At 44.4% G+C, this 27880-nt stretch overlaps 1 protein-coding gene across 4 annotated transcripts in view; it reads left to right on the forward strand.

The window, feature by feature from the left end:
* Positions 1 to 27880, forward strand: part of LOC147578305 (uncharacterized) — a 72173-nt gene that overhangs the window by 34019 nt on the left and 10274 nt on the right. Inside the window, exon 1 of one of the 4 annotated variants that reach the window (XM_086718002.1) lies at positions 25716 to 25738. The exons of 2 other annotated variants lie outside the window; for them this stretch is intronic. The gene's annotated coding sequence lies outside the window, so the exon portion shown is untranslated. Of the gene's footprint in view, positions 1 to 25715; positions 25739 to 26021; positions 26212 to 27880 lie in introns of those variants that run through there. One more of the 4 variants, XM_086718001.1, reaches the window with a different exon arrangement.

The raw sequence follows: 27880 nt of genomic DNA on the forward strand, positions 1-27880 counted from the left end.
GTAAGTTGGGTGATTCGAACTCAGCTCTGCGTGCTGGCATAGACTGTTTTCCACTGCATCATGCTTCTTTTTCTCGTGTTTAAAATTCTGGGGGCTCCTGGGTGGCTCAGTCGGTTAAGTGTGGTCTCTTGATTTCGGCTCAGATCATGATCTCATGGTTCACGAATTCAAGCCCCACGTAGGGCTCTGTGCTTACCTGCGGAGCCTGCTTGGGTTTCTCTCCTCTCTCTCTCTCTCTCTGCCTCTCCCTGCTCGTGTTTTCTCTCTCTCTCTCTCTCAAAATAAATAAACCAACTTAAAAAAATAAAATTCTGAAATTAAGCTTCCAGGTAGTACACATACAATGAATATTTATTTGGGCAAGGGATCGGGGAATAGATTTTCTTTCCTCTCATTTCAAAATGCTGTATTACAATTTTGCAATAGATCCCTTAACCATTCACCATATTTATCTATTTAATGCTTCAACTTATGGTACAATGTAGAGATTTTTGTCCATACTCACATAATCAATAACTGGATCTAATAAGCACAAGAGAATTTGAGTAAACCAGATAGAATTTATGTGCATTTATATATCATTGGATTCTGAAAAGTTTTAAAAATGTGGCGAGCACTTTCAGAATCTGTATTTCAGTGATTGCCAGCTATGGTTTTGGCATATCCCAAGAATGTGTAGTTATTTCGAATGGCAACACAAAATTCACATGAATTATTATTTTTTTTAATTCCAGAATAATTAACATACAGTGTTATATCAGTTTCAGGTGCACAACATAGTGATTCAGCAGTTCTGTACATTACTCAGTGATCGTCATGATAAATGTCCTCTTCTTCCCCATCACCTGTTTCTCCCATCCCCCTATCCACCTCCCCTCTGGTAACTATCAATTTGTTCTCAATATTTAAGAGTCTGGTTTTTTGTTTGTCTTTTTTTTTCTTTGTTTGTTTTGGTTCTTAAATTCCACATATGAGTAAATCATATGGTATTTGTCTTTCTCCGACTGGCTTATTTTGCTTAGCATTATTCTCTCTAGCTCCATCCATGTTGTTGCAAATGGCAAGATTTCATTCTTTTTTATGGCTGGATAATATTCCATCGTATCTATATACCATATCTTCTTTATCCATTCATCTATCGATGGACACATGGGTTGCTTCCCTATCTTGGCTGTTGTAAATAATGCTGTAATAAACATAGGGGTGCATATATCTTTTTGATTTAAGTGTTTTCATATTCTTGGGGTAAATACCTGGTAGTGGAATTACTAGATCATATGGTATTTCTATTTTTAACTTTTGAGGTACCTCCATACCATTTTCCACAGTGGCTGCACCAATTTGCATTCCCACCAACAGTGCATGAGTTTTCCTTTTTCTCCACATCCTTATCAACACTTGTTGTTTCTTGTGGTTTTGATTTTAGCCATTCTGATAGGTGTGAGGTGATATCTGGTTGTGGTTTTGATTTGCATTTCTCAAGATTCTCAGGAATTAAAAAAAAATTAACTTTGCTGCTGGGGTGCCTGGTTGGCTCAGTTGTTAGAGCATGTGACTATTGAGATCTCGGGGTTGTGAGTTCAAGCCCCATGTTGGGCATAGAGTTTACTACAAATAAATAAATAAAATAAATAGACCCTAAGGTGCAACTTTTAAAAAATGTAACTTTGCTGGATGTTTAAAAGAAAGTGTGACAACCTTTAAAAGAAAGGATGCATTGTGGAGGAATAAGAAGCAGGCTAGATCGGAGTGGAGCCAACACCTTTAAAACTTTGGAAATCAGCTGCTATTTAATCTTGGTCACTGCTGAAACATATTTAGGGATTAAGAAGCTCAACAGAAATATTTGTTTATTCATTAAAAATTTTTTATGCAAATAACTTTTTTTTTTTTGCAAACGAGTAGATGATACACAAAGTATAAAATTCACAAAGTGTTTAAGTGAAAAGGTCTCCTTCCACCTTACCCCATCCCCCCGTCACTTCAGAGGTGGCCAGATTTGCATATACCTTTCTGGAGATATTCTATGCATATGCAGATATATCCATTTTGAAAGGCATTATTTCTTGACCCAACTCCGTAGCACACACTGAATCATAACAGTGAATTAGTTCACTTCCTAGTCTAGGCCAAGACAGGAAGTGAGAATGAGACATTCAGTACATAGAAACCAAAAGCACAAAGCTCTGTGAGTCTATTTTTAAACAAAACTACTACTAAACATCTTGGCGATGTATTGAAATTTGAATGGTACTAATGGTACTGGGGCTAATGAATGAGAAATGCTTCTTGACTTATGACAATAATAACACCATCACGTGTGAGTCCTGAATCTTCCTGGGTTTTTCTGTTCTGACTGACTCTTAGGATGATGTTTCTACAGGGCTATTCATTGAGTACCGGCATAATGAGGCGGAGGTGATGGGTTCCGGTCTCTGTTAGCAACTTAACTTGCTGCTGGTCTCTGTCACTAAAGGAGTTAGGTGAGAAAGTGAGGATGAATTCATGCAAATCTAGTCCCACCAAGAGAGAAAAGTCTCTTTTATATAAAGGACATCATCATTACATTATTTTGTGTGGACAGGGCTTGGTTTATTATCTTGGATGACTATTTTAGTGCAAGAATAATTCACTAAGCTTCCTGTAGTATTGCACTAATATTTGGGGCTTTTTTTTTTTTTTGGCTTATAAATAACTAGGAATGATCTAACCATGATATGAAAATAATTGGATTTGCATTTATACAAGTAACAGGTAAACCAGGTTAAAATTGTTGCGGTCCGAGTATCTTATGATACCCAAGGAGTACACTAGGCAAGGTCGTCATCAGCTTGTTATAGTTTATATTTAGAATTCATTGAGCCCTACGCATACAGGCTTTGTAGAAAACCTGGTGCCCTGGGAACTGATTATTTATCATCTCATTTTGTTTATCAAAGACTTGCCTAGAGTCCCTGTGGTTTTTCTTTTTCAGGAAGGGCTCACCTTGGATGGAGATAGACTCTGATGCTTCTTTTACGGCTGTGGAAATCTCTCTTGACTCTGAGTAGACTGTTTTGTTCTGAATGTGCCTTTGGCAAACAAAAAGACCAATGTGATAGAATGTTCTGGAAACATCACCCAGGACCACTGTAACCTTTTGCCTTTATTTTAAATATCCTGCTCCATTATGCTTATAAAGGCATTTGTATTTTGTGTCCCAATTTTTGGCTTAGACAATGTAGCCACTGGAACTGGAACCAAGTGGCTCTAGTTTGGGGGCTGACCCTTTTTGCTTTCCTTGGTGGAAAAATAAGTTTTTGCTTTGTTTCTCTGGACCTTGATCTTTTCATTTGTAATGAGATGTTGGATCAGTCTCTAAGGTACCTTTTGTCTTTGAGATTCAACCAGTATGAGCTTGAGCAGTGCTTCCAAGGGTGTGTGTGTGTGTGTGTGTGTGTGTGTGTGTGTAATGTTTTCATGATATCAAGTTCTGAATGAATCTAGCTATGTAAGTCATTATGTCTATAAGGACAAACTCCAGATATTTTGGAAGTTAATTGATTGTTTCCCTTTTACCCAGCTTAAATCTAGAAAACCTTCCTCCTCTGTGACACTTCAATACATTTTGAGTTCTCCCACTCAAAGTATATCCCCTCCTGGTTCCTGGCCAGTTTTTCTTTGCCTTCACAATGTTTCCAAGAATCTGCCTTTCTCCTCCTGCTGGCTGATAACTGTGTGACTTCAGTTGCTCCCCTTCTACCATTAATAAACTTAGTGGTACTCTTGTCTTTTAGAGCAGGGACCATGTGATATTCATCTTATTGGGCTTCCTCCTCTCTATGTCAAGTGCCTCGTACATATTGGGCTTTCAGAAAGGGTTGTTGATGGAGCTGAGTTTCTGACAATTGCTACCCATCACATCCTTCAGAACTTCCTCCAAAGAAACCTTTCTGGACTAACTCAATTCAGACTTTGCATTCCCTTTATTTGCATGCCATACTACTTCTGTACATGTGGCTTGCATCATATTAACTTGTGTAGTTCTGGGTTCTAGCTATTCCTTCTGAAGTATAAGTATGAGAGAAAGGTCCTCGGTCTTGGCATTCGAAAACTTGGGTTCCGTCTCTGCAAATTTTCTAATTGAGTGAGCAAGGACGGTCACTCAGCCTCCCCAGGTCTCAATTGTTATTGTTGCTATTTAACCTAAAAGATGGAGGGAGAGCAACCGTGTGGCTGGATCTAATGGTTCTAGCCTTAGAATCCCGATTTTTGGCCCACTGGTTCCCTAAAGAGATTATAAACTTCTCAAGGGCCAAGAAATTTCTTTTTTCTACAATTTGGAATAGATAACAGGCTTGACATAGATGGTACTTAGTAAATTCTTCCATAGAAAATGGTGGTTATTTTACCCCTTCGGGAAAGAAAGCTAAGCCCAAGAGTGCTCTTCTCATAACATAGCCCATGACCTAAAGTGGCTCTTGGATCCACTCTAGGAAATGCTATTCTGGACTCGGACACGAGCCGCGAAGACCAGCACAACATGTTAGTCATGAAGTTGAGGGGTACACCTAACAGCTTTGCCTTTTTAAGTAAATGTGTTTATGGTTTGCGCTGCTTTCCTCAGTAAGATCATTTCCTTCCAAGTAATGAGAGCTGTGTGTGATATGGTTGAAATCCTGTCCCTCGGCTGAGATGGAGAACTGACGTGATGCTTGAGTGGGGCCCATTATCCCAACGGCACTCATAGGAATGCTAAGTCTGGCAAATATTAACTCGGGAACCACAGCAGCAGTGAGGAGACAGCTGTCTGCCCACCTTCCTGAACCTACCACTTTGGGGGTGTTTTCTGATTTTCCTTTCCTTGGCTTGAGCATTGCATTTATTTCCCCCTTTCATTCATTTCTCCTCTAAAAACAAAACAAAACAAAACAAAACAAACACACACACACACACACACACCAAAACAAAACAAAACAAAAACAAAAACAAAAAACCCACCAAAAACGAAAAACCAAAAAACCTAAACCAAAACAAGGACATTGTATTTCCTCCATTTGTCTCCAACTGGAAACTCTGATGTTCTCATTCATTTCAGAACAGAAAGCTTTTCCTCTTTTGCCTAAGTGAGGCACAGTACATTTATTCATCCTCTCTGCCTCCAAGCCACAGGCCTGGGCATCGGAAGAACTCTGGAATCTTCCAGGGGTCCCTGGGAACAGACTCCCATGCAGGCAGCTATAGAATGCATGGGTTGTGAGAGCAGCTCAAAACCATTCCTGTGTGCTGGAGACACTTTCTTCGGAGGAAGAGAAGCATATGATCTTTATCCATATGGCAGGGAAGGGAGTGACATATTAGGTGGGAGAATGCTAATGTACATCTGAATGGATGTAAAGAAACGACTTATAGCTAAGAAGGAGGAGTTTGTGGTTTAGGTTAAAACCACAAAGGAAGTGAAGGACGTTACCACCTTCCTCTTTGTGGGTAGAAGATTCTCCTTCGGCTCATCTCATGGGCTCTGTGAGACGGAGTCTTCCTACAGGAATATGTTTATTGCTCCTGCTCTTCCAGAAAAGCACCCTGCATGGTGGTTTGTGGTCTTAGAGAGTTTATGCTTGATTTTTAAAGTATAAACATGCTATATATTACCCCCATTTCCAAACCTGGTGTCCCAAACATGCTTCCCTTATCTTAAATAGAAAAGCAAAGAATTAAGGATCTCTGGGAAATGAAGGGAAGAAAAAGCCTTTTCCCAAGTTACCTAAGGAATTTCCTGACTTTAATTCTCTTTTGTTTTCCTGGAAGAGACCTTCTGACTAAGCTTTGACTTAGCAAAAAAATAAAAAATAAAATACAGATATACAGATATGTATGTGTGTGCATGTGTATACATATATATATATGTAGCATATATATATATATATATGTAGCATATATATATATATGTAGCATATATATAGTGTATATATATATATATAGCATATATATGTAGCATATATATGTAGTATATATATATGTAGCATATATATATGTGTAGTATGTATATATATGTAGTATATATATGTAGTTGTGTTCTCTTAATAGCAACCATTTATTGAGGACTTACTATGTACTAGGTATTTTTGTTATATTATTTTTGAACTTGCAAAAAGTCTGAGAAATAGGTTTTATTATTCCCATTTTTATAGGTGAGAAAACTGAAGCCAAGAGAAATCAACTCGTGCTATGATCTTGAACCTTGCACTCTGTGTGTTTGATGGTAATACTTGTGCCCTCCCCGCCTCTCCTTACAGTCTGGTAGTAGAAGTATTTCAGCCACTGATGCCGAAAACTTAGAAGTAAGATTTGAGGGGCGCCTGGGTGGCTCAGTCGGTTAAGTGTCTGACTTCAGCTCAGGTCACGATCTCAAGGTTCGTGGGTTCGAGCCCCAAGTCGGGCTCTGCGCTGACAGCATGGAGCCCTGTTTGGGATTCTTTCTCTCTCCCTCTCTCTCTGCTCCTCCCTTGCTCGTGCTTTCTCTCTCAAGATACATAAATAAACTTAAAAAAAAAAAAAAAAGATTTGAAAGCTGGCTCTGCCTCTTATTACCTAGATGGGCCTGGGCAAACACTTGGATCCCTCCAGGTCTTATCTGGTATGTCTTGACTGCTGTGACACTTGCTTAACATTGGGAAAAGTTCCCCTCATTGGCTTCTTATTGGAATTAACTGAAGCAACCAATATAAAGGTGTAGTATATTGACTGGCAGTAAACTCCCGAGAGGATAGGCACATGCTAATTGTGTATGGGTCAGGTTCTAGACCAAACTGTGAAACCGTTGAAGTGTGCTTGGGGGAACTTTCCCTCTCTTGTTTAAAGACTGCCCTAACTCCTCTCTCTAGCAAAAAGATGCATCTAGGTGTAACACTTGGACGAGAGAAGCCATACCTCTTCCACGCTAAAACAAAAGAAGCAAGCCTTGGTTGTAGAATTCTGTCCTCCCAAAGCTTGAGGCAAGGGCTGTTTTGTGGTTAATTGTGTGTGTGTGTGGGGGGGGGGGGGGGGTTGTCCAGGGGTAGGAACAAGAAGCCATCTGTGTCTCCCCTACCAGCCCCACGGAGCACAAGGACCCAAGGCAGCCTTTTCATCTCTTCTTTTCTGGATGTGTTCAGTGCAGGGGCAGTTGTAGATTCCGGGTCTCAGCTGCTTTTGATCAGAACTTTTTTCCCCTCCTGTGGTGATTTTGCATGAATTTTAGACCCTGGCAACTTTCAGTTGCCTGGATCTGGTTTTCATTGCAGATTTTGTCAAGATTTTACATTTAGGTGGCATTTGAAAGGCTTTTCTTTTTTTCTTCTCTGAATATTCTATGTGAACTTGAGATTCTGGACTTCCCCCCTGCTGCCCAGTTTATTCTATTTTAAATGTAATATTGGTGAACTTTCTTTTTCTAAAGGTTTTATTTTTAAGCAATCACTACACCCAACACAGGGCTCGAACTCACAACCCTGAGATCAAGAGGCACACACTCCATCCACCGACTGAGCCAGCCAGGCACCCCAGTGTATTGTTTTAATTACAAAATTAATAATGATTCATCATAGAGAATTAGGACAAAAGAAGAAAGAAAAACGTAATGACCCACGAACCCGGCTTTTAGAACGCTATTCACATTTTAATTCATTTCCTTCATTCTTCTATGCATATGCATGTTTCTATCTCTGTAAATTGTATTACGTATGTTTTGAAAAATTAGGATGTATACATTTTGTTTGCTGCTTTTTCCACATAGCTTTATATCATGAGCATTCTTCTCACGTCATACATTTTTTTTTTAATTTTTTTTTTCAACGTTTTTTATTTATTTTTGGGACAGAGAGAGACAGAGCATGAACGGGGGAGGGGCAGAGAGAGAGGGAGACACAGAATCGGAAACAGGCTCCAGGCTCCGAGCCATCAGCCCAGAGCCTGACGCGGGGCTCGAACTCACAGACCGCGAGATCGTGACCTGGCTGAAGTCGGACGCTTAACCGACTGCACCACCCAGGCGCCCCAATGTCATACATTTTTTAAAGATTTATGGCTGTATAATATTTCACTGTATGAATGTACCAGGGAACACCTGACCATCCCTATTCAGCTGATGTTTAGACGCTTCTTTGTAAAAATTTGAGTGTCCACACTTTCTTTTTCCTTATAAATAATTCCTAGAAAGGGAATTATTGGGAAATCAGGGAATAGAGTATATACTTTTAATTTTTTATTTAAAAAAGTATTTGTACCTGATTACTTTAATACTGGCCAACCTGTGTACAGTCAAAGCCTTGTCAAAGTCTCTTGATATATAGTGTTAAATTGATTTCCAAAAATGTTGCTCTAGGACAGGTCAGTCTGTGAACCATGGGCCACATTTGTCCTGTGACCTGTTTTTTGTACCACCCATGAGCTAACAATGGTTTTTACACATTTCAATGGTTGGGGAAGAAAAATCAAAAGAAGAAGAATATTTTATGACAACTTAAAATTATATGGAATTCACATTTAAGTTTGCACAAAGAACGCATGTTGGGGACATGGTCATATTCTTTCATTGACGTCTCGTCTGTGGCTGCTTTCGCCCTACAGCGGCAGAGCTGAATAGTTGCAACGGGGACTATATGGCCCACAAACCCCAAAATATTTACCATCTGCCCTTTACGGAAATAGTTTGCGGAAACAGTTTGCTGACCCCTGCATTAGTATGTGATCCTACAAATTGCCAGTGGGATTTTCTTACTTATTGTTAATCTGAACAAGTCAACAAATAATTATGAAGTGTTTACCGTGTGCTGGGCCATCATAGAAAATACAATTGACTTCCTACTTCTTCAGTCATTAGTTACAATGATGTGTTCGCGACTTCAAGTGATTTTTTTTCTGTTAGTTTTCTGTGGGTGCTAAATGGTAAATTTTGAAATGTTAAAAATTGAAATGTCAAATTTTAACTCAGGTGTTTATGTTTTTCATATTGCTTTGTATGAGCTCTTTATATACTAATAAGGTTAATTTCTTTTTCAGTCATATTTGTTAAAATCCTATTTGTTGGAAATACTTTGTTTCTATTAGGTTGTTGGTCTTCCAGTTTTATGAATTTTTTTACAGACAGAATTTTACATTTTTGTGCAGTCAAATCTATTGAATTATTTACTTATTTTTCCTTTGATTTTATTCTGAGAATATCCTTCCCTGTCCCCAAGGTCAGATAAGTATTCATCTACATTTTCTTCCAGTTTTTTTTTTAACTGATTCGTTTTTATATTTATCTCTTTAATCCCTCTGGAATTTCTTATTATACGATGTGAGACGAGGATCTTAAATTTTTTTCCAAATTGCTGGCAATTCGACGCGGGGCTCAAACTCACAAAACTGTGAGATCACGACCTGAAGGAAACCTAGAGTCCGAAGCTTAACTGACTCGAGCCACTCAGGCGCCCCAATGTGTATGTCTTTTGGTATTCTGTTTGTGTGTGTGTACGTGTGTGTTTTGTTGTTGATTCCCTACAGACGTCCACTTTGTTGTTCCTGATTAGGTCTGTACAGTACACAGATCCTAGTGGATTTTGGCATTCTATTTTTTTTTCCCCTCCGGTGTCTTACTCCTTTACGGTGGTAAATTTCAGTAGCATCGCCCCTTCTCCTGGTCAATTTGTCAGGCATGCAGTATAAGCTTATCTCCTACAAGTACACAAATCGTAAGGAAACTTCCTACCAACAAGAGGTAAAGGCCAGAGCCAGGCCTCACACCTATCTGACCCATGAACCGTAGTGCTCGTTCATAACCACTCCAGGTGACAAAGCCTTCAGCTTTTGTAACCTAGGAGGTTGGAGGTTTTCTGGCTGAATAGTATCAACTGGTATAAAAAGAGCAAATCTCTGAAAAGGGTTCCCAGAAGAGCTGTTACATGATGCACAGCCCCTAACCTTCTGTTAACGGCTCACCCCAACCCGACCTTGGTTCACAGTGGAGTTATTTCATTTACCAGGTGTGAAAATTGGATTTTACCACAGAGGAGGGGAGTTATTACCTATCAGGTCTGCTCTTTAGGGGGGCAGAGATTGGTGTGGGATTTATTAAGAGATGTGCTTATGCACAGAACAAACCATTAGAGATGTGTTCCTTTAAAATGGATTCGCAACCTTTGTCATTTTAGGAGTGCTGTTTTTTTTTCTTTTACTTTTTCTGACGGCCTCCTTTCCCTTGTAGATTGCACACATCCCACCTAGGATGTGAATATTTTATATGGCACCATTCTGCCAAGAGAGGGACCTCAGGGGTGTGAAAGAGTGCAGTTGGGGGTGGGGGTGGGGACCGCCTGCCGTTTGGATGCTGATATTAGTCACACATGGATACAAAGGATGGGAGGTGGGCTGATAAAATAATTTTCATGTTGATTCACTGCAGTCTGGTCCAGACCTCCGTTTGATGCAGGTATTAGGGTCACTCAGATTCTCCAATGAGGGAATTCTTGAAAATCAAGAGTTTAGATTTCCCTACTTCTTGTTAGAAGCCACAGACAGCCTCAAAGTTAGTATCTGGATAACCGCATCTGTTTTTGAAAGAAGACACCTTGTTTACTATCATGGTGGAGGAGGTGGCTGAATTTATTATTGTTTAGCATTTCTAGCACACTTTGTTCTCGCAGAGTGCCTTAAACTTATTTATGTATGTATATTGGTTGCTCTCCAGCACTCCCAGGAGATGAGTGGGTGATAAGTTTTATTATCACCTGCTTTTCCAAAGAGGAAACAAGAGCTCCTGAGAAGAGAAGGGGCTGGCCTGGGTTCACAGCTCAGGGCTCCTGTCACCCCGTTGGGGGACTGGGCCCTCAACAAAATGGTGATAAAGGCAGGCAGGCCTTGCTCCGCCCCCTCCCAGTCCTGGTGGGCCACCTGGGTCCCCTCCCATATCCCACTGAGCACCGAGTGCCCTCCCTCAAAATAAAAATCTACACGGTTCTTGGCCTCTGACTCTGCCAGCGCTTGGCATCTAAACACACAGGCTTCCTCACAAGGGCGCCTTACCCCCCTGCTTTTCTTGTAAAGGTCCTGCTGTTTTCCTCACCGCCCAGCTCCAGTCCCTGGAGTCATCTGTGACTCAGCCCCTCCATCCACTTTAGTTGTCCGGTGTGCCATGTAGAGTCTGTCACCAAACATCTTCACATTCGTCCCTTCCCACTGCCACTGCCTGGACCCCTGTAATAGCCCTTTCCTGGGTCCCCACACTTCCCATCCTAAACTCTTCAGTCCCCTCACACTCCCTTAAGCAACCTCCGCTCCACAAACACTGGGCTCCCTCGGGGTCCATTCTCAGCTCAGGGTGGCCTTCTAACCCAAGTGCACACTCCTAGCCAGCACTCAAGACCCCACCTTCCTAAGGAGCCATTTCTCCTACCCAGTCCCTGAAGATCACCTTTGATCCTGCGCATCAAGATCACCTATGGCGTTTGGTAAACACGCTCCAGCCAGAGAGGGTCCGACCTGGTGGGATGGCTCTGGGGCGAGGAACGTGTGCGGTGGCCACACTGCCCTGCCGGCCGCCTGCAGCCAGGTATCCGCCCCCCCCCCCCCCCCCCCCCCCCCCCCCCCCCCCGCCCCATGCGCCGCTGGCCCCACACCCTGGGCCGCTCACCTCACCACCGCGTGGTTCCCATCAAGCCTTGGGCTTTTGGCCCCTGCTGGCTCTGCTGTTCCTTTAGCCTGAAGACCTCCCCGGCCGCCCCATCCCCACCTGTTGAAATTTTTCCAGTGCTTTAATGGCCCGGCTCAACTATGAAGGCGCTGCTTCATGAAGACTTTTCTGATTGTTCCAGAGGGATGGGGTGCGAGTTCCTCCGCATTCAACTTAAGATCCTTTCATAGCACAGCTTGGTCTTACCATTCTAGTCCCCATCTTTCCTGCCTGGCCCCTTCGCTGTCCCTAAACTCTCACTTTACAGGCATCCCCAGAACAGGCCCAGGACGCATACCTCTGCCAAGAATGCGGTGCCCCTCCCCCCTCCCCTCCCCCATCCCCCTCTCTTTTTAAAAAACTTACCCTACTAGGCTCAGCTCATGTGTCATTTCCTCCGTGCCACATTCATCACAACCAACAGTCTTTCTAGACTCTCCCCTGCCCCCACCGGCCCTAAGTCACTCCCTCCTCTGTGCTTTGCAGGCCCCAACCGAGAACTCAACTGCCCTGGCTTTCTTCCTGCTTTGCTTAACCTGGTTAACGCCACCCTGGGCAGCAAACTTGGCCAAGGTTGTACTCTGAGGTCCATACTCTGTCAGTCCTGGAATGCTCGCCTGAAGGAATCTGTTTGCTCTGAGCCATTCCGTCCCAGAACGAGCTCTGCTCCCTGCCCTTCTCCCCTGCCATTTGTCACCTCCTGCCCTTTCTGTGCTTTGTTTTATTCCCCCCACTAGATTGCAAGCACTCTTGAGAAGAGAAACCTTAGAGGATTTCCCTCTCTATCCCCAAGCCCGGTTCCTTACCCGTGGCAGGAGCTCAATAAATGTTTGTTTAATTGAATTGTAGGGTGTTGTGCTCAGCTAGCTGGTAAACAACCCTATTTAAGGGGTTAACAAATAACACGCGGAGAAGTTCTTCTCCTTTGGGGGCATTTGCATTTTAATGGGAATCTTAAAAACCCGAAGGAAATGTTCTCTAATGGTGGGATTGCCTGCATTGTAGGAAGGCTCATTTTTGGTGGTGCTGGAGAGGCACTCGGGTAAAGTTTTCCAGCCCTGGAGTCCTTCAACTCTTTTGGGACATGGACGCACTTTGGGCAGTCTGGTGAAACCTATGGTTGGAATTATAATTTTAAACACATAGAATGAAATGCACAGTGTTGCAAAAATCGTTACAATGAAACATGATCAAAATGCCAAAAGCATCAAATCCGCCATACACTAATATATGTGCTTCTTTATTAGAATGTTAATAAAAAGGTCTACTGGCAAATTTAGTAACTACTGTAATTGTGTCATCGGTGATGAGTTTAAGCGATATTTGGGATGTTTGCCACAACTGAAAGGTGATACAAAAATCCCTGTGATTCTATTGGTGAAAAAGTCATGGGTGGTTCATACGGCCTTGATCTATTGCCTGTGTTCCTGTTTGAAGGAAATGATAAGTTCCAGTTAGAAGTTAGTGCAAGTAAACGTATATTTTTTTCCTCCATCCAAAATCCAGCCTTAGTCTCCAGGTAAACCTGGGATTAAGAGACCCTGCTTAGCTGCACAACCCCCCGCCCCCCATGTGATGTTGGTGGTGGGTGGTCCTGAAGCCAGGGTCAGTTGGCTGGCCCTGGGCTTCCTTGTCTATACTCCACAGCCTCTATCTGGAGATCCTAGATTCTTTTCTTTTTCCCCCTGTATTACACAACCAAGGGCAGTAGTCTAAATTTGTTTCATTTTCACTGGAGATGTGAAAGGAGAAACATGAAAGGATTGTCAGGCTTTGGGGGAGGGAGGGGATCTTTTAGTCCCTAGCCTGGGAGGATCCCTTCCCAAAGTCCTAGGCTTGGGGTGGGGGCCAGAGGAAGAAGGTCATTGTATGTATGTATGTATATATTTATTTATTTATTTATGAGAGGAGCAAAGAGAGAGAGAGAGAGAGAGAGAGAGAGAGAGAGAGAGAGAATCCCAAGCAGGCTCCATGCTCAGCATGGAGCCCCACACGGGATTCTATCCCAGGACCCTGGGATTATGACCGGGGCTGAAATCAAGAGCCCGGAGGGGCACTCACTCAACCGGCTGAACCAGCCAGCCAGGCGCCCCGGGGTCGCTGCATCCTGGGGAAAGCAGTTGCAGTTTCCCTGAAAATCACTGCTGGCTCCTTCTGAAGTCAGAAGTCCACATGGAGGCCAAAGAACCTGATTCCCCGGGGGTGGTCCAGCATGATATCCACCCGGGGTGTTGGTTAGTGACTAAGTGAAATATCATTGCTCTTGAAACACCGCACTCCCTAATGCTGATGTTATTTCTAATTTGGGTGAAAGTGTTTGTGCAGTTCTCTTTTTAGCAGCCAAATGCAGGGAACACGTTCAGTCCATTCCCACTCTCCGTGTGTTTTAGTCACGTAGAGGCAATTTTCCCCCACACAGACCGACCCTGCCGTTTGCCGTGACTTGGGGCACAGACCTCTGTTCTCCGGGGTGGGGGGCGGGGGTGTGAGCTTAGGGAATATAAGTAAATTTTAATATTAGTGGGACACGTGGCTACCAGAGTGAGCACCCTATCAACCAAGGCAAAGCATCATCCCTGTCCCGAATGGTAGTGACACCAAAGGTTTTGTCCGCGACACCTTTCTTTCCTCTTGTGTGCCTTTTCCTTGCCACTAATCTGCTTTCTGTCTCTATAGATTTGCCTTTTCCAGGACATTGCGTATAGAGGGGATGATGCAGGCTACAGTCCTTGTGCGCCCGACTTCTTTCCCTTTGTGTAGCGATTTTGAGGTACAGCCATGTTATAGTGTGTGTCAGTACCCCATTCCTTTTTATTGCTGAGGAACGCACCACATTTTATTTATCCGCGCATCGGTTGATAGACATTTGGATTATTTCCGCGTTTTGGCTGTTAGAATAATGCTGCTATAGAACATTCACACACAAGTCTGTGTGGACCTGCTTTTCTTTCCCTTAGCTAGACACCTAGAGGTGGAACGGCTGCTGGGTCATATGGTCAACTTACGTTTAACTTTTTAGGGAACTACCAAACTGTTTTTGAAGGTGGCGGCACCATTTTCCGTTTCCCCCAGCAACGTGCGGGGGTTACAGTGCCCCCCGCCGTTCTCGCAACACTTGATGTCGCCTGTCTTTTCTCTCATGGCTGCCCCTGGGTGACATTTAGTACGTCTCACTGTGGACCAGCGTCGGTTTTGAACTACGTGCCCCCCCTTTCTGACCACAGTGCTCCCCCCACCCCCACCAACCCCACCACTTCCCCCCCCCCCCCATTTTAGGCTAGAAACCAAACTGGAACTCTTTTCCTTCCTCTTCCGTTCACACGCTTCAGCAATGAGCTACTCTAGCCTTCCTCAGGTGGCCCCTTTTCATTCACCTTTATGTTACCCTCTCTGGGTCTGCATCACCTCACACCGAAATTTCTGCAGCCTTCCATCTGCTCTCCTGGCCCGCTGTGGGTCTACCTTCCTTCCTGGAGCTGCAGATTGTTAGAAGAGTAACATACAAAGGGTGTGCGTGGATGTGGAACCAGGGGAGCTGTGCCCTCCTCCAGGAATCACACTTCACTGTCACATGACCTTGTATGAGTTCTGCAACTTATCTGAGCCCAGCCTCCTTCATGAAGTTATTTAACCTCTATGAGCCATGGTTTCTTCGTGTGCGAGGTAAGATTGATAATAGAGCCTATCTTATAGGGTTGCCGTAAGCCAACCATACAATCCAGGTAAAGCCCTCCGCACAGTGCCGGTGGTATGGGGAACACTCAGTGCTGCCTAATATTATTACTTTAATTTTTTTTAATGTTTATTTGTCTTTGAGAGAGAAAGAGACAGAGTGTGAGCAGGGGAGGGCAGAGAGAGAGGGAGACACAGAATCTGAAGTAGGCTCCAGGCTCTGAGTTGTCAGTACAGAGCCAGACTCGGGGCTCGAGCTCATGAACCATGAGATTATGACCTGAGCTGAAGTCAGACGCTTAACTGACTGAGCCACTCAGGTGCCCCGTAATATTATTATTTTAATTATTGTTATGACTATTATTATTATTATTCATTATGATGCAGGTTTCTTCCAAACCTAGCACATGGCTATCATAAGGATCAGGTGTGGCTGCGAGTATGAAAAGGCTTTGAAGAATGCCATGCAAATTGCAGTAGTGTTATTTTTACCCAGTTTTTCCCGTGCTCAAGGAGGGAGGCAGGCAGGAAAAGCAGCAGGAACACAGGCTTTGCTGCTGGCCTAGTGTTCGAATCTGAACTGTGTGCTATGTAACAGCCACGAGGCTTGGCCAAGTCATTCAACCTTACCATTTTGATTTTCTCATCTGTAAAATGGGTGTAACTATAAATCCCATTCTGGATGATGCTGTAAGGAAGGTGCCTATTCCGTAAGCAGCGTTTGGTAAAGGGTGGCTTTTTCGTTTTTTTAACGGTGTTATCATTCGTGCATGCTTCACTATTGTGTTCTGTGTAATGAACTCCTACCCTATTTATTCAATTGCATTTGTCCCTGCACCCAACACCTGCTTTCACCTCAGAATGACTTGGGTTTTTTTTTTTTATTAAAAAAAATTTTTTTTCAACGTTTATTTTTGGGACAGAGAGAGACAGAGCATGAACGGGGGAGGGGCAGAGAGAGAGGGAGACACAGAATCGGAAACAGGCTCCAGGCTCTGAGCCATCAGCCCAGAGCCCGACGCGGGGCTCGAACTCACGGACCACGAGATCGTGACCTGGGTGAAGTCGGACGCTTAACCGACTGCGCCACCCAGGCGCCCCAGAATGACTTGGGTTTTAATCTCAGCTCCCACTCGGGTTTCAATCTCAGCTCCCACTTAAACTACATGATTTTAGGACAGTGACTTATCTCTCAAAGTATCTGACCCCTCAACTGTAAAATGGGAACAATAGTTCATACTTTGTGGGGTCGTTGTGTGTATTATAAGAGACGATATAAATATAGTCCTTAGACTATTGCCTGGCACATGCATATACCAAATACTAAGTAAAGGCAGCGGTCGTGTTGGCTTGTAATCACCATTACTATTATCGTTTTCTGTCCACACATACACTGTTCTCCTTTCAGCCTCTTGCTTGGCTCCTTGTCTCTCCCTCCTGGGTCACTATCCCCACCTGGAACTGCTCAAATCCTATTCAAGGCCTAGTTCAACTTCTGGTGCTGCAGATGATTGCTCCAGACTCTACTTATTGTTTTCCACCCCGCCCCCCGCCCCCCACCAAAGTCGAGTTTGTTTCCTGTCTGTCATGTCTGTAACACAATTTAGGAATTAATTGTTACTAAACTTTTTGTGTTTTCCCAACTGAACTGTAAGGTTCATGACAAGGACTATTTCTTCACCTTCTACTGAAATTCTCACTCGATTTAATTTGGCACTAAAATGCATAATAAGTGTTAATTTAACTTCTCATTGATAAACAATAACTAAGAAAGCAAACATGTAAAAGTCATTATGAAATTTTAAAACCAGGGTTTTTTTGATCACCTTTTTTGATAGTGTTCTTCATTGATACGATTCAACTTTGATCCTGAGTGAAATTATTTATTCTGAAACACAGAGTAGAGAAAGTGGAGAGTCCCCAAGTCAAGGTCAGCATTGTCTGTTAAGTTAGTAAAGCTTGTTTTTACTGACACAAATGACCTTGTTTTTGTTTTCACTGTTCCATCTTGGCATCTCTGTCCAATCCGACCCTTCCCCTAATCCCAGAGGACCTACTGCCTTCAGAAAGCCCTCTGAGCATCTCCTGGCTTTAATTTTTGGGAAGGTTCTCCAAACTCCAGAATTAGTTTTTCCTTTCTTCTCCACAACATTCCCTCCATACAGTTAACAGTTAAGGAGGACAGAGGTCTGGCCAGATAAATTATTAAAATAATTTGTGTTACCCTTCCCAAGGGCTTGGGGAAGGGACATCTTAAATCCAAAGGTATGAATTTCTAATGGCAGAGTTTAAAGGAGTGTGTTAGGAGAGTTGAAGAGATCCCAGTGAGGGAGATTTAAATGTGAGAATAAGTGAGGTATTGAGGAGGTAACCTTCTCAGTGCTCCTAAAATCTCCCCCTAAAGCCAGTCCCATTGTGGATAATCCAGAGATGATGAAATGTAGTAATAACCAACATTTACTGGGGACTTACTATGTGCCAGGCACTAGTCCTACATGTCTACATGTGGGCTCATTTATTCCTCACGCTACCCTGGGAAGAAAATATTAGCATCGCTCCACTTTATGAAACAAAAGATGAAACCCTAGAGAGGTTAAGTAATTTTTCTAAGATCACACAACTCTCTGATGGTGGAATTCAATGCTGGGCAGTCTGATGGAGGGCCCCTCTACCCAGAAATGGCTCTGCTGAATCTTCAGTCTCCCCTTACAAGCATTCTAGGAAATCAGAAGAGCCAACTTTATGAGCAAGACTTAGATACCATCATCATCGTCGTCATCCTCGTGGCAGCAGACAAGGTGTGGTGCCATTGTGCGAGGGTGCTGCATAGAATGTGGAGAAAACATTGATTTAGCCCCACTGCCGGTCTGAATCAACCTGCCTGCTGCCCCCTTTGGGTAGTCTCAAATGCCTCCACTTCCATGATGCATTTTTTGTTCATCTCACCCAGCCCCCGGATAATATATCTCCTCTGATTGCCATTTTACTTTTTGCCTCTGCTCTGCCACTTATTTATTACTTTCTATCTTGTATTGTGGTTATTTATATACACTGTCACACAGCTGAGCCATTGCACATTGCTGAGTCCTTTGCTGGGCTGACTCCTACGCGTTCTTTGAGATTCTGCTCAGGTCTGGTTGCATTCCGTGACTCTCTTGTGTGGATTAGATGCCTCTCTTCTGTGTGCCCCGGACACCTGGTATTTATCCATTTCCTAGCATTTATTATACCTGATTATAAAGGTTCACTTGTCAGTATTCTTAACTAGATTGATCCCAGGTCCCAACATGAGGGGACTTGTCGTATACTTACTTGAATCTTTGGTGCTTTGCACAATACCTGGCACTTACTGAACCCTTCCCTCCCCACTTTTTAAATGAATGAATCATCTGTATAAGTCTGATTAGACTTTGAGGACAAAATTTGATACCTGATTCATATTTGTGCGCTCCCCCCCCCCCCACCAAGATGCCCAGCACTTAGTAGCTGCTCAGTAAATATAGCAATGACTAAATGATTGCAAAACACAGAGAGGTATATGATTTTGTTCTCCAGATATAGGGCAAGACTAGGAACTACCTTAAAAGGTACAGGGTGTTAAAAGTTTGCATATCCATGCTATGTTCTAAAATTGGAGATATAAACACCTCCTTCTATAATGGATGAGAAAGAAAAGAACATTTCTTTTTCTTCATTTTGAAGTTACTTGGTTACTAAACTGTAGTCCAAAATTCCATCAAACCCAGGTCCAGATGACTCTAAAGGCAATATTGTTCCTGTCACACCACACCATTGAGATCTTAGGGTAGAGGGGCCCTAGTTGGGCCTAGAAGAACCAGTAGGGCTGAAGTAATCAGACAGGAATAGACACTGCATGAACTGTAATATATATAAACAAGTCTTTTAGGAAGACCTATCTGGAAGGAGCGTGAAGAACTGACTGACAAGGGGAGAGGCTAGAGGCTGGAATGACTATTTGGAGGCTATTACAGCAGGCCCAAGTTGGGACCAGAAAACAAGAAATTGATTTAAGGAGGAATTTGTGGACACTGGTGACTGAGAAGAGATAGATGGATGGAGATTTTGAGTCAGGGTTACACCAAAGTTTTGAGCATGAGTTAAAGATAGTAAATTCAGAGGTGAGACTTAATTTTGAAAGATGGTGAGTTTGTTTTTTGACATGTTGAGTTGATTGTAGATAGGCAGGCTGAGTAGACAGAAATGCAGGACTTAAGCTCAAAGGCCCTAGGATGTGTTGGTCCTCTGCAAAGGGGCAATGGCTGTAGTTAGAAGAGTGAGAGAGGCATCGTACGGAGACTTGGAGAGGGGAAAGATTAAAGAAGCAAGGACTTGGGGCGCCTGGGTGGCGCAGTCGGTTAAGCGTCCGACTTCAGCCAGGTCACGATCTCGCGGTCCGTGAGTTCGAGCCCCGCGTCGGGCTCTGGGCTGATGGCTCAGAGCCTGGAGCCTGTTTCCGATTCTGTGTCTCCCTCTCTCTGCCCCTCCCCCGTTCATGCTCTGTCTCTCTCTGTCTCAAAAATAAATAAACGTTGAAAAAAAAAAATTTTAAAGAAGCAAGGACTTTAAGGAACACTCACAATTAGGAGACAAAAAGAGGAATTTAAATCAATAAAGGAGACAGACCTCTAGGTATCTATGTGAAGGAAGTGAAATCACTGTCTCAAGAGACAGCTGCACCACTAATTACAATAGCCAAGACATGGAAATGATCTAAGTGTCCATCAACGGATGAATGGATTAAAAAATGTGTTATATATGTACAGTGGTGTATTATTCAGCCATAAAAAAGAAAGAACCCTGTCATTTGCAAAAACGTGTATGAAACTTGAGGGCATTATGCTGAGTAAAATAAGTCAGAGAAAGAGAAATACCGTATGATCTCATTTATATGCAGAATCTTAAAAAAAAAAACCCAAACTTACAAGAACAGAACAGATTGGTGGTTACCAGAGGCAGGAAGTAGGGGGTCGGAGGGAAATGGGTGAAGGTGTTCAAAAGGTACAAGCTTCCAGTTGTAAGATGAATCAGTTCTGGGAATGTAGTGACTATAGTCAACAATACTGTATTGTATATTTGAAGTTGCTGAGAGAATAGATGTTAAAAGTTCTCATTACACACAAAAAAATTATAACTATGTGAGGTGATGGATGGTAACTACTCATAGTGTGGTAATCATCTCACAGTACATACATACACAATGTTATGTGTCAATTACATCTCAATAAAATTGGGGGTGTCGTGGGGGAGACAAAATCAGAATAACATTCTATCTTGTGGTTCAAACTATGAGAGATTCAGAAAGGAAATGATATTCATTGGATGCTTTGGGCGATTAGGTTTGGCCATGTTGAAGAGAATTCCAGTAGAAGGCTTGGGTTAATTACAGAGGAGGAAAATGGATGGTGAGAATGTAGGTTACCCTTTGGATAAATTGCGAATAAAAAGAAAAGGGAAGAAGAGTGTTGGAGTAAGAAAGATTTTACTGAGATACTAAAGCAAAGGCAAAGTAGATGGAAGAGAAATAACCAAGTAAAAAACTCCTTTAGAGGTGGGGTGAGATGACAAGGTAGGTCTTGCAATGTAGGAGGAGTAGTGGATAAAATTTGGGATAATTGTTGCAGGAAGTGTTATAGGAGGTGATGACGATACATAGAAGAATTGCCGAGTAAATAGTAACAAAGTTCAGTTGAAGCTCTATCGCCTAAATGTTGGCTGGGACCCACTTTCTCGGTTTTGTGGGTTTTTTTCTAATAATGTCTGGCAGCCCAGGAGTGGAAACAAACATCTTAGATTAGGCATTTTCACTATTGGGACAATGGGTGGCCAGGCACTCCAGAAAGGCATCGTGGCACATGAGAGCAACCTGGATGCAAACCATGGAGGTGTGGTCCAGTTGCAGTTCCAGAGAAGCCAAGGAGAGGGTGATTGTGGGAAGTGGGAGGCCTCCAGCTCGGAAGGTGGAAACCCAGGAGAAATAAAATAGGTGTATCTGAAGGGCAGCATTTCTAGAGATATGTCTGGGAGAAGAAAATGAAATGAAGTAGTAGAAATACTTAGAATTATTGCTGGGAAAGAAGTGAAGAACAAAATGAAAGAGGAAATTAATGGCAATTAAAGAGGAAAAAGGTTGTGGGTCTATAATGGCAGATGTGAAGGACTGGAATGAAGATGAAGAGATTTGGGGAGACATGATTGGAGCACCTAGAACATCCCACGTGTTTCTCGTTAAGCTATGATGGACTGTGGTCCAAAGACTGGGGAAGAAGAGAGAGAGAGAGAGAGAGAGAGAGCACAAGCAGGGGTGGGGAAGAGAGAGAGGGAGAGAGAGAGGGATTCCCACGCAGCCTCCACACTGTCAGCAGGGCTGACTCAGGCCTGACTCAGGGCTGGATCCCTGAGTGAGATCATGACCTGAGCCCAAATCAAGAGACTGGGCACTTAACCGATTGAGCCACCCAGGCACCCCGAGGATCAGCATTTATATATCAGTCATTCGGGGCTCCGGAAGGAAATAGCAGGCTGAAAGTCACAAGACTTGACCTTTAGATGGCAGACATGAGGTTAGGAGACACAACCACACAGGTCTGAGTACGAAAAATAAAAGGGAAACATCGATGGTAATTCTTCAAAGAATCTGAGCGTCACATCGCAGATCTGTCAGAGCTTTCACAGAGAAGATGCTTCTAATTCCCAGATTGTGGACAGCAGGTCTGTGGTGACAAAGAGCAAGACCCACACTCACATTCAAGTGCCAATGGCCCCAGGTGGAGTGGCCAGAAGGAAGGAGGTGGGAATATTGATTTCTTCCTTACAAAAGAGACACTTAGCCCTAAGTTTTCCCAGTAGGGATGAAGCTCTGAGACTCCCCATTGACTTAAATGGACTGGTGAAAGCTGGGTTAGGGAGATTTGATTCTCCTTCATGGGCACCCTAGCAAAGAAATTGCCTGCTGGGTATTTTATTACAGCATTGGGCAGTAGACTACAAAGGTTAAGACACCATTCCATCCTAACCCTTCATTTTCAGTCACAAATGACTCTCTTGGTAGTATTCCTTTGGGGTTGAAACTTGTCTGTTTTGGTTTGGACAATGGAGTAGATGAATCGGTAAGAAACAGTATAAACAGCAGGAAACTAGACAAACTGAGGGCTTTGACCAAGGCAAGAATTTGTTAGGGCCTCTGAAAGCCCTAGCACCAGCTGGCTGAGTGGGCTCAGCCTTTCTGAGTCTTACTTTCAACATCCCGAGGTAGAACTTCATGTTCTCTTCTACAATGATAAATATTAGTAGGAATGAACAACGCTTGGCAGTTAGAACAGTGCTGAAGAGTGTTGGACCTCAATTCTACTCCCTAAAAATGGGTATAATCTTGGCAAGTCATTAAACGTCTATGTCTTAGAATTCGCCTTTGTAAAACAGAAGGGGGTTCTTTCCAACCTTAAAATTTCAGTCTAAGTTTATCAAGAGCTGGGGGAACAAAAACATTTTGAAAGCGGAATTTACAGGTAAAAAAAAAAAAAAAAGACGGGAGTCAAACTTAAATAAAAGATACTGTGAATAGTTGAAGAACTAACAGGCCAAATTTATACCATCCATGTTTACATCAGAGTCAGTGCTTTATCATCATTATGAGAAGCAAATTTCAAAAAGGAAACAACAACAACAACAACAACAACAACAACAACAAACCCAGGTCTCTTCAGTGTCAAAAGCCTCAATTTTTAACATTGTTAACCATTTGGATTAAAAATGATTTATCTTAGAATTTCGAGAGGAGCAGAAATAGTTCGAAGCTTTTATTTATAGGATGCTTTTAAAAATGATTCCATCATCATCCATTAGTATTTATGTACATACAGCATGCTAGATCTCTATACAGCAAAATAGAATTATTTCTCAAGTGAGATGGAAATGAATGGAAGTTAGAAAATTCAGAAGACAAAAATTCTAGTAAAATAAACTATTTGATAGAATAAATAATATTTTTAAATGCATTTCAATCCCATGTGCAATGCAGGTAATTTAACATTACTATGGAGACTCTAACCTTTCGATTTCATGACTTTTAGCACACGTTATTCTTAATATATTGCTCCGTTACCCTAGTGTTGCACATTTAGTATTCATTTACATTTTTCTTCTGGTTCAGTAAATAATTTGAATTTTGACACATAAAGTTGAGGGCGTAATGCCTAGTGAAACGGTTAAGACTTTTTTGTATGTATTATTGTTATAGTGAGCTTGACTTTGAATAGAAATGATCAGGCCTGGAACACCCCACCCAGGAGCTTATTTTAGTAATGGTTTTCTCTTACAGGTACCTTCTGTAAATCCCTTCTTTCCACCTACATTTGCAATCCCAAATGTTTCTTATGTATTCCTGGTTTTAGCTGTCTTTTCACAAGTGCATACCTTACTTCCCCCCCCCCCGTCTTCTTTTTATAGAGGTTCTCACCTACCTCCAAAACTTGACAGAAAAGCATTTTAATTGTTTCTCATTTGGAATTCTTCAAATGATCTTAGCTTTGTATTGTTGGTTTTTTTTTTTTTTTTAACGTTTATTTATTTTTGAGACAGAGAGAGACAGAGCATGAACGGGGGAGGGTCAGAGAGAGGGGGAGACACAGAATCCGAAACAGGCTCCAGGCTCTGAGCTGTCAGCACAGAGCCTGACGCGGGGCTCGAACTCACGGACCGCGATATCATGACCTGAGCCAAAGTCAGCCGCTTAACCGACTGAGCCCCCAGGCTCCCCAGCTTTGTATTGTTTAAACATACTATTGTCTTTTTTTTCTTTATTTATATCCTTAGTCATAATGGAAGACAAAGAGAAAACATCTTGCTATGAAAAAACAGGTTTTCAAAGGATCTAGGCTGGGGAGACACGAATAGAAACTTACATGGCCACCCAAGACTTCTAAGTGGTTTCCAAAGCTTCATCATTCAGGGTTCTCCTTTACAACCAGCACCATTAGTTAAAAGATTGCCCCAGGGTAGGTTTCCTACTTTGTAGACAGGGAAACTGACTACAGAATTAAGCATCCTGGTTAAAACTATGGGTGGTAGAAGCAAAAACAGAAGAAAATTTATCTATTTCTCTTGGCCATGTTGCCCCTCTTTCTTCAGGGAGACTAGGCAGTACATTGTAACATAGGCAGTCTTCACTTAACTGATTCAGAAAGGCTGTAGGGCCAGTGCACGAAGTTGCAGAGAAACATCTTAGACCAAGATTCTACAAAGCACAAATACAGAGATGTAACAACAGTGTGTTCCCGGGAGGACTGTGGAGTAGACGTGTCTGTAATAACAGTTGGTCACGGGAGCAACGAGGGCCACAAAGATAAAACAGGAGTAGCCTTAATCTGAGCTTTATTCAGCAACATGCGCTCACCAGGATGCCGTCATTTTTCCTTCTGAGAAAAAGTGCAATCTAAGGGGTTACCTTCCCACTCCACAGGGGACAGTGCCGGGATGCCTGGGCTTCGAGCCCTCCAAAGCACAGGCCTCCCGAAAAATCAGGGGAGCGATACTTCGATCAAAAAGCGGTTGTGAAGCCATTCGAGGATCTGGGCATTAAGTCCTCTAGGGCACCAGGTTGCGACGCGCGAGCGGGGCTGGGCTGGGCTGGGCTGGGCCGGACGTGGAAGGAGAGACCCGGCACCAGCCATCGCGTCTGCAGGACCCGGGCGAGAGTCGGCTTTGGAGAGGGTGGGGGAGAGTGCAACCCCAAGAGGGGCCTGCTCCCCTGGGAGGGGAGAAAGCAGGCAACCGCTAATGCAGTGCACAGATTGAGAGGTGAAGACGCGGGACCTGCGCTAGTGGCATCCTGGAGGTGTGAGGGGGTCGCCTTGAAGACTGACGACTAGGCCGGGACCAGGGCAGCAGGGAAGAGTGAGGGAAAGACCCCTTCCTTTGGCAGCTTCCAATTCGTTTCTGTCAAAGATGGCCAAATTCCACGCTGCCCTGCCCCCCTCCGTGCCTTTACTGGTCCCCTGGGGTTGCTCCCCGGTGCTGCAGCAGGCGGTGGGGAGGTCCGGGTGAGTGTGTGCGCGCGGAGGACGGCTCGGGGAAAGAAGAGACCCTCCCCGGCCGCACCTCCCACCCCACCGGCCCTTGGGGAGGTGCTTTCAGTTGAGAAACAGGGCTCTGCCGCTTTAAGGTGGGGAGTAGGCGTCACCTCTGGCCGGGTGACGAACCGGGGCGGGGACCCCGTGGGCGTGCCCATGCAAAACAGGAGGTGGTGCTGGCGGTGGGCGGTCCCATAGTAAAATGTTCCGGGGAGGGGCGGGGTCGAGGAGGCGAGGCTACTTGGTGGGCGGGGCGCTGGGGGCGGTGCCTCTCCGGGAAGGCCGGGGAAGGGGAGGAGGAAGCGGCCGGGTTGGTACCATCGCGCGCGTTCCAGGAGGGGGAACAAGTGACATTCCCTTGCAGGGGGGCGGGCCCTTCCCGGCGGCGGGCCCAGCGCCGAGGCGGGGAGGGGCAGTCCCCAGTCCCCCGCCGGGCGGGACGCCGGGGCCGGGGGAGGGGGCACTTCTCCGCTCGCGTCCGAGGCGGGGCCGGCGGTACCTTTCGTGGCGCGGTGCGGCTGGGGGAGGGCCGAGGGGAGGGGGAAGGGGCGGGACCGGGAGGGGGGAGCCGGAAAGGGGGAGGCGCCGGCGGACAATGGAGCCTATGTGTGCCTGCGGGAGTGGGACGGCGCCGCCGCCGCCGCTGCCGCCGCCGGGGGGAGACGCTGCGCCGCCGCTGCCGCTGGCCCCGGCCCCGGCCCCCCGGGGCTGAGAGCCGCCCCGGACCGAAACCTCCTCCCCTACTCCGCTCCTCCTCTCCCCTCCCCCACTCCCGCCTCGGGGGTAAGTGGCACCTCGGGGGGGAGGGGGAGGGGAAGGGCCGGAGTCGGGGGTGTGGGGGGGGCCGGGTCCGCGTGTTTTGAGCCGGTTTGGGGGCAGGGGTGGCCACAGCCGCGAAGAGCCGTAGGGGTGGGGGGGAGGGGAGAAAAGGGGCGGGGGTCGAGGTTGCGGATTTAGTGAGTTGAGTCTGGAGAAACCTGTGGGGGAGGAGGGGGGACGTCCTTTGCCCACCGCTCACTGAGCAGTGGGAAGAGACCGCGGCATCTCTCGATTTTTTGGAGGTTGTGTCCCAAGCAGTGCTTGGAGAGGCTGAACGAGGAGATGGGACGGTCCCAAGGTCCGGGGATGGAGGGGCTTTGGAGGGGGGAGATGGAGAGCTAAATAAGGGAATTCGGGTTGAGTTTGGTGGGGTCTGTAAGACCCCGGAGGTGGATAGAGAGGTAAAGGGGACTTTGCAGGCCAGTGACTTGTTGAAGGGTGAGGGGAAGTGAAAGCTAAGAAGCATGTATGAGTAGTAAAGGGCTCCAGTAGGTGAGGTGGTGATGTCTAGGTCACTGAGTCATTGTGGGGGTCGTGGACACAACAGTGATTTCCAAAGTGGAGCCCTAGCCATTGACCTTTGAAAGTTGCAAAGACTATTAAGATGTCACTGGTTAGTGTTGGGTGAGCCTGGTGAGATGGAGATATCCTAAGGAGAACAACAGCAGGGTTGGTTATTATGTTCAGAGGGAAGGGCCAGAGGCCTGTAATATTGTTGCTGGGGGCCTTACCTGGTGGCTCCCAAGCCTGAAGGAGGAGGCCTCAAATCTGTCCTCCAAGGGCCCCCTGGTCTGTGATAGAGAGGAAGGACTTAGAGCCTAAATTCTAGTCCAGTTAGGGATGAATAAAGTTACTGGACAAGGTAGAGAAATAGGCATAAGTATCTCTTGGTGGAGAGAGACTCTAAGGTGAGATGGAATTGGTGCAAAGTTAGTCTTTGGTTAAGGCAAACATGGATTGCTCCCTGGCTGTGACTTCAGTGGGAAAGTGATTTGGTGGCTGTGTAAAGAGATACATTTTGATCAGTGATGTGTGGTGGATAACTAGCATTTGAAATATTCGAGAATTAAGTGTTCATTCTTAGACCAGAGATTTGGACTCTTGTGCACAGAGCACAAAACGATGAGTCCGAAGTAGCAGGTGGGAAGGATGAGTAGTAAAATAGTTGAGAGGTAGGGCCTGGGAGGGGCAAAAGGTTATGGGTGGGTAACAGTCATGTGTGAGTTTGACTCTGCATGGAGGTTGTGCAACATGATTGCCCTGTTGATTTTGGTTTTTTGTCTTGGTACTAGTGGTTCGGGATTTTAGCAAGAGATTAATGCTACTGCGAATAACGTTTTGGTCCTAAGTACAAATGTAAGAAAGACATGCTTACTAACTATGGAAAAAAGACCCAAGCTATTAAAGACAGATGAGTTCATGAAAGGACAAGTTAGATGATGTAAGGATGCTTTGAAGAATGAGGATTCCAGTAATAGGTGGTTTGAATAAAAAGAGAAAATCTAAGGCAAAGTTGGGGCTGGGATGACATCTCACAGTTTTAGGACCTAGGATCTATAATTGAACCATTATAATGCTGTTTTGTAGTAACAGTGTTGAATGTTCGATGATAATAGTTCCACAAGATATGGTA

This window comes from Puma concolor, chromosome C1, assembly GCF_028749965.1.
Source record: "Puma concolor isolate L17-30 chromosome C1, mPumCon1.1.hap2, whole genome shotgun sequence".
Taxonomy (NCBI): domain Eukaryota; kingdom Metazoa; phylum Chordata; class Mammalia; order Carnivora; family Felidae; genus Puma; species Puma concolor.